At 43.1% G+C, this 8,349-nt stretch overlaps 1 long non-coding RNA gene across 1 annotated transcript; it reads left to right on the top strand.

The window, feature by feature from the left end:
* Positions 1–2,963: 2,963 nt before the first annotated feature.
* LOC127906642 (uncharacterized) lies at positions 2,964–6,204 on the top strand. The gene is made up of 4 exons (XR_008062204.1): positions 2,964–3,002; positions 3,149–3,222; positions 4,207–4,470; positions 6,119–6,204. It is a non-coding gene; the product is annotated as an uncharacterized LOC127906642 (long non-coding RNA).
* Positions 6,205–8,349: the final 2,145 nt, after the last annotated feature.

Below are 8,349 nucleotides of genomic sequence, written 5' to 3' on the forward strand. Positions count from 1 at the left end.
CCTTCTGTCTGTACTGGGTCTGTAGTGCAGCCTGTACATTAATGATCTACCTTCTGTCTGTACTGGGTCTGTAGTTCAGCCTGTACATTAATGATCCTGCCTTCTGTCTGTACTGGGTCTGTAGTTCAGCCTGTACATTAATGATCTGCCTTCTGTCTGTACTGGGTCTGTAGTTCAGCCTGTACATTAATGATCTACCTTCTGTCTGTACTGGGTCTGTAGTTCAGCCTGTACATTAATGAGCTCTTCTGTCTGTACTGGGTCTGTAGTTCAGCCTGTACATTAATGATCTACCTTCTGTCTGTACTGGGTCTGTAGTTCAGCCTGTACATTAATGACCTGCCTTCTGTCTGTACTGGGTCTGTAGTTCAGCCTGTACATTAATGACCTGCCTTCTGTCTGTACTGGGTCTGTAGTTCAGCCTGTACATTAATGACCTGCCTTCTGTCTGTACTGGGTCTGTAGTTCAGCCTGTACATTAATGACCTGCCTTCTGTCTGTACTGGGTCTGTAGTTCAGCCTGTACATTAATGACCTGCCTTCTGTCTGTACTGGGTCTGTAGTTCAGCCTGTACATTAATGACCTGCCTTCTGTCTGTACTGGGTCTGTAGTTCAGCCTGTACATTAATGACCTGCCTTCTGTCTGTACTGGGTCTGTAGTTCAGCCTGTACATTAATGACCTACCTTCTGTCTGTACTGGGTCTGTGGTTCAGCCTGTACATTAATGACCTGCCTTCTGTCTGTACTGGGTCTGTAGTTCAGCCTGTACATTAATGACCTGCCTTCTGTCTGTACTGGGTCTGTAGTTCAGCCTGTACATTAATGATCTGCCTTCTGTCTGTACTGGGTCTGTAGTTCAGCCTGTACATTATGATGACCTGTGTAGTTCAGCCTGTACTTCTGTCTGTACTGGGTCTGTAGTTCAGCCTGTACATTAATGACCTACCTTCTGTCTGTACTGGGTCTGTAGTTCAGCCTGTACATTAATGACCCTACCTTCTGTCTGTACTGGGTCTGTAGTTCAGCCTGTACATTAATGATCTGCCTTCTGTCTGTACTGGGTCTGTAGTTCAGCCTGTACATTAATGACCTGCCTTCTGTCTGTACTGGGTCTGTAGTTCAGCCTGTACATTAATGACCTGCCTTCTGTCTGTACTGGGTCTGTAGTTCAGCCTGTACATTAATGACCTGCCTTCTGTCTGTACTGGGTCTGTAGTTCAGCCTGTACATTACACGATCTACCTTCTGTCTGTACAGGTCTGTTCAGTTCATTAAGATGTCTGTTGGGCAGATGATACAGTGATATATGTACAAAGAGCAAACAACTACTGTAATGGTCCACTGGGTTACATAGTGACTCACTACTGTACTGGGTCCAGGTTACATAGTGACACACTACTGTAATGGTCCAGGTTACATAGTGACTCACTTCTGTAATGGTCCAGCCTTACATTAATGACACACTACTGTCTGTACTGGGTCCAGATGTTTGCAGATGATACAGTGATATATGTACAAAGAGCAAACAACTACTGTAATGGTCCAGGTTACACAGTGACTCACACTGTAATGGTCCAGGTTACATAGTGACACACTACTGTAATGGTCCAGGTTACATAGTGACTCACTACTGTAATGGTCCAGGTTACATAGTGACTCACTACTGTAATGGTCCAGGTTACATAGTGACTCACTACTGTAATGGTCCAGGTTACATAGTGACTCACTACTGTAATGGTCCAGGTTACATAGTGACTCACTACTGTAATGGTCCAGGTTACATAGTGACTCACTACTGTAATGGTCCAGGTTACATAGTGACTCACTACTGTAATGGTCCAGGTTACATAGTGACTCACTAATGTAATGGTCCAGGTTACTACTGTAATGGTCCAGGTTACATAGTGACTCACTACTGTAATGGTCCAGGTTACATAGTGACTCACTACTGTAATGGTCCAGGTTACATAGTGACTCACTACTGTAATGGTCCAGGTTACATAGTGACTCACTACTGTAATGGTCCAGGTTACATAGTGACTCACTACTGTAATGGTCCAGGTTACATAGTGACTCACTACTGTAATGGTCCAGGTTACATAGTGACTCACTACTGTAATGGTCCAGGTTACATAGTGACTCACTACTGTAATGGTCCAGGTTACATAGTGACTCACTACTGTAATGGTCCAGGTTACATAGTGACTCACTACTGTAATGGTCCAGGTTACATAGTGACTCACTACTGTAATGGTCCAGGTTACATAGTGACTCACTACTGTGACCTGTAATGGTCCAGGTTACATAGTGACTCACTACTGTAATGGTCCAGGTTACATAGTGACTCACTACTGTAATGGTCCAGGTTACATAGTGACTGACTACTGTAATGGTCCAGGTTACATAGTGACTCACTACTGTAATGGTCCAGGTTACATAGTGACTCACTAGTGTAATGGTCCAGGTTACATAGTGACTCACTAGTGTAATGGTCCAGGTTACATAGTGACTCACTAGTGTAATGGTCCAGGTTACATAGTGACTCACTACTGTAATGGTCCAGGTTACATAGTGACACACTACTGTAATGGTCCAGGTTACATAGTGACTCACTACTGTAATGGTCCAGACATTTCACTTATATAGTGACTCACTACTGTAATGGTCCAGGTTACATAGTGACTCACTAGTGTAATGGTCCAGGTTACATAGTGACTCACTACCGTAATGGTCCAGGTTACATAGTGACTCACTACTGTAATGGTCCAGGTTACATAGTGACTCACTACCGTAATGGTCCAGGTTACATAGTGGCTCACTACTGTAATGGTCCAGGTTACATAGTGACTCACTACTGTAATGGTCCAGGTTACATAGTGACTCACTACTGCAATGGTCCAGGTTACATAGTGACTCACTACTGTAATGGTCCAGGTTACATAGTGACTGACTACTGTAATGGTCCAGGTTACATAGTGACTCACTACCGTAATGGTCCAGGTTACATAGTGGCTCACTACTGTAATGGTCCAGGTTACATAGTGACTCACTACTGTAATGGTCCAGGTTACATAGTGACTCAGTGACTCACTACTGTAATGGTCCAGGTTACATAGTGACAGTGACTCACTACTGTAATGGTCCAGGTTACATAGTGACTCATTGACTCACTACTGTAATGGTCCAGGTTACATAGTGACTCACTACTGTAATGGTCCAGGTTACATAGTGACTCAGTGACTCACTACTGTAATGGTCCAGGTTACATAGTGACACACTACTGTAATGGTCCAGGTTACATAGTGACTCACTACTGTAATGGTCCAGGTTACATAGTGACTCAGTGACTCACTACTGTAATGGTCCAGGTTACATAGTGACTCACTACTGTAATGGTCCAGGTTACATAGTGACTCACTAGTGTAATGGTCCAGGTTACATAGTGACTCACTACTGTAATGGTCCAGGTTACATAGTGACTCACTACTGTAATGGTCCAGGTTACATAGTGACTCACTACTGTAATGGTCCAGGTTACATAGTGACTCATTACTGTAATGGTCCAGGTTATATAGTGACTCACTACTGTAATGGTCCAGGTTACATAGTGACTCACTACTGTAATGGTCCAGGTTACATAGTGACTCACTACTGTAATGGTCCAGGTTACATAGTGACTCACTAGTGTAATGGTCCAGGTTACATAGTGACTCACTACTGTAATGGTCCAGTTACATAGTGTGTAACATAGTGACTCACTACTGTAATGGTCCAGGTTACATAGTGACTCACTACTGTAATGGTCCAGGTTACATAGTGACTCACTACTGTAATGGTCCAGGTTACATAGTGACTCACTACTGTAATGGTCCAGGTTACATAGTGACTCACTACTGTAATGGTCCAGGTTACATAGTGACTCACTAGTGTAATGGTCCAGGTTACATAGTGACTCACTAGTGTAATGGTCCAGGTTACATAGTGACTCACTAGTGTAATGGTCCAGGTTACATAGTGACTCACTAGTGTAATGGTCCAGGTTACATAGTGACTCACTACTGTAATGGTCCAGGTTACATAGTGACTCACTACTGTAATGGTCCAGGTTACATAGTGACTCACTACTGTAATGGTCCAGGTTATATAGTGACTCACTACTGTAATGGTCCAGGTTACATAGTGACTCACTAGTGTAATGGTCCAGGTTACATAGTGACTCACTACCGTAATGGTCCAGGTTACATAGTGACTCACTACTGTAATGGTCCAGGTTACATAGTGACTCACTACCGTAATGGTCCAGGTTACATAGTGGCTCACTACTGTAATGGTCCAGGTTACATAGTGACTCACTACTGTAATGGTCCAGGTTACATAGTGACTCACTACTGCAATGGTCCAGGTTACATAGTGACTCACTACTGTAATGGTCCAGGTTACATAGTGACTGACTACTGTAATGGTCCAGGTTACATAGTGACTCACTACCGTAATGGTCCAGGTTACATAGTGGCTCACTACTGTAATGGTCCAGGTTACATAGTGACTCACTACTGTAATGGTCCAGGTTACATAGTGACTCAGTGACTCACTACTGTAATGGTCCAGGTTACATAGTGACTCAGTGACTCACTACTGTAATGGTCCAGGTTACATAGTGACTCATTGACTCACTACTGTAATGGTCCAGGTTACATAGTGACTCACTACTGTAATGGTCCAGGTTACATAGTGACTCAGTGACTCACTACTGTAATGGTCCAGGTTACATAGTGACACACTACTGTAATGGTCCAGGTTACATAGTGACTCACTACTGTAATGGTCCAGGTTACATAGTGACACACTACTGTAATGGTCCAGGTTACATAGTGACTCACTACTGTAATGGTCCAGGTTACATAGTGACTCACTACTGTAATGGTCCAGGTTACATAGTGACACACTACTGTAATGGTCCAGGTTACATAGTGACTCACTACTGTAATGGTCCAGGTTACATAGTGACTCACTACTGTAATGGTCCAGGTTACATAGTGACTCACTACTGTAATGGTCCAGGTTACATAGTGACTCACTACTGTAATGGTCAGGTTACATAGTGACTCACTACTGTAATGGTCCAGGTTACATAGTGACTCACTACTGTAATGGTCCAGGTTACATAGTGACTCACTACTGTAATGGTCCAGGTTACATAGTGACTCACTAGTGTAATGGTCCAGGTTACATAGTGACTCACTACTGTAATGGTCCAGGTTACATAGTGACTCACTACTGTAATGGTCCAGGTTACATAGTGACTCACTACTGTAATGGTCCAGGTTACATAGTGACTCACTACTGTAATGGTCCAGGTTATATAGTGACTCACTACTGTAATGGTCCAGGCTACATAGTGACTCACTACTGTAATGGTCCAGGTTACATAGTGACTCACTACTGTAATGGTCCAGGTTACATAGTGACTCACTAGTGTAATGGTCCAGGTTACATAGTGACTCACTACTGTAATGGTCCAGGTTACATAGTGACTCACTACTGTAATGGTCCAGGTTACATAGTGACTCACTACTGTAATGGTCCAGGTTACATAGTGACTCACTACTGTAATGGTCCAGGTTATATAGTGACTCACTACTGTAATGGTCCAGGTTACATAGTGACTCACTACTGTAATGGTCCAGGTTACATAGTGACTCACTACTGTAATGGTCCAGGTTACATAGTGACTCACTACTGTAATGGTCCAGGTTACATAGTGACTCACTAGTGTAATGGTCCAGGTTACATAGTGACTCACTAGTGTAATGGTCCAGGTTACATAGTGACTCACTAGTGTAATGGTCCAGGTTACATAGTGACTCACTAGTGTAATGGTCCAGGTTACATAGTGACTCACTACTGTAATGGTCCAGGTTACATAGTGACTCACTAGTGTAATGGTCCAGGTTACATAGTGACTCACTACCGTAATGGTCCAGGTTACATAGTGACTCACTACTGTAATGGTCCAGGTTACATAGTGACTCACTACAGTAATGGTCCAGGTTACATAGTGGCTCACTACTGTAATGGTCCAGGTTACATAGTGACTCACTACTGTAATGGTCCAGGTTACATAGTGACTCACTACTGTAATGGTCCAGGTTACATAGTGACTCACTACTGTAATGGTCCAGGTTACATAGTGACTGACTACTGTAATGGTCCAGGTTACATAGTGACTCACTACCGTAATGGTCCAGGTTACATAGTGGCTCACTACTGTAATGGTCCAGGTTACATAGTGACTCACTACTGTAATGGTCCAGGTTACATAGTGACTCAGTGAATCACTACTGTAATGGTCCAGGTTACATAGTGACTCAGTGACTCACTACTGTAATGGTCCAGGTTACATAGTGACTCATTGACTCACTACTGTAATGGTCCAGGTTACATAGTGACTCACTACTGTAATGGTCCAGGTTACATAGTGACTCAGTGACTCACTACTGTAATGGTCCAGGTTATATAGTGACTCACTACTGTAATGGTCCAGGTTACATAGTGACTCACTACTGTAATGGTCCAGGTTACATAGTGACTCACTACTGTAATGGTCTAGGTTACATAGTGACTCAGTGACTCACTACTGTAATGGTCCAGGTTACATAGTGACTCATTGACTCACTACTGTAATGGTCCAGGTTACATAGTGACTCACTACTGTAATGGTCCAGGTTACATAGTGACTCACTACTGTAATGGTCCAGGTTACATAGTGACTCACTACTGTAATGGTCCAGGTTACATAGTGACTCACTACTGTAATGGTCCATGTTACATAGTGACTCACTACTGTAATGGTCCAGGTTACGTAGTGACTCAGTGACTCACTAGTGTAATGGTCCAGGTTACATAGTGACTCACTACTGTAATGGTCCAGGTTACATAGTGACTCAGTGACTCACTACTGTAATGGTCCAGGTGACTCAGTGACTCACTACTGTAATGGTCCAGGTTACATAGTGACTCACTACTGTAATGGTCCAGGTTACATAGTGACTCACTACTGTAATGGTCCAGGTTACATAGTGACTCACTACTGTAATGGTCCAGGTTACATAGTGACTCACTACTGTAATGGTCCAGGTTACATAGTGACTCACTACTGTAATGGTCCAGGTTACATAGTGACTCACTACTGTAATGGTCCAGGTTACATAGTGACTCACTACTGTAATGGTCCAGGTTACATAGTGACTCACTACTGTAATGGTCCAGGTTACATAGTGACTCACTACTGTAATGGTCTAGGTTACATAGTGACTCAGTGACTCACTACTGTAATGGTCCAGGTTACATAGTGACTCATTGACTCACTACTGTAATGGTCCAGGTTACATAGTGACTCACTACTGTAATGGTCCAGGTTACATAGTGACTCACTACTGTAATGGTCCAGGTTACATAGTGACTCACTACTGTAATGGTCCAGGTTACATAGTGACTCACTACTGTAATGGTCCAGGTTACATAGTGACTCACTACTGTAATGGTCCAGGTTACATAGTGACTCACTACTGTAATGGTCCAGGTTACATAGTGACTCACTACTGTAAAGGTTCAGGTTACATAGTGACTCACTACTGTAAAGGTTCAGGTTACATAGTGACTCACTACTGTAAAGGTTCAGGTTACATAGTGACTCACTACTGTAATGGTCCAGGTTACATAGTGACTCACTACTGTAATGGTCCAGGTTATATAGTGACTCACTACTGTAATGGTCCAGGTTACAAAGCGACTCACTACTGTCATGGTCCAGGTTACATAGTGACTCAGTACTGTAATGGTCCAGGTTACATAGTGACTCACTACTGTAATGGTCCAGGTTACATAGTGACTCGCTACTGTAATGGTCCAGGTTACATAGTGACTCACTACTGTAATGGTCCAGGTTCCATAGTGACTCACTACTGTAATGGTCCAGGTTCCATAGTGACTCACTACTGTAATGGTCCAGGTTACACAGTGACTCACAACTGTAATGGTCCAGGTTACACAGTGACTCACTACTGTAATGGTCCAGGTTACATAGTGACTCACTACTGTAATGGTCCAGGTTACATAGTGACTCACTACTGTAAAGGTCCAGGTTACATAGTGACTCACTACTGTAATGGTCCAGGTTACATAGTGACTCACTACTGTAATGGTCCAGGTTATATAGTGACTCACTACTGTAATGGTCCAGGTTACAAAGCGACTCACTACTGTCATGGTCCAGGTTACATAGTGACTCAGTACTGTAATGGTCCAGGTTACATAGTGACTCGCTACTGTAATGGTCCAGGTTACA

This window comes from Oncorhynchus keta, chromosome 13 (genome assembly GCF_023373465.1).
Source record: "Oncorhynchus keta strain PuntledgeMale-10-30-2019 chromosome 13, Oket_V2, whole genome shotgun sequence".
Classification (NCBI taxonomy): Eukaryota; Metazoa; Chordata; class Actinopteri; order Salmoniformes; family Salmonidae; genus Oncorhynchus; species Oncorhynchus keta.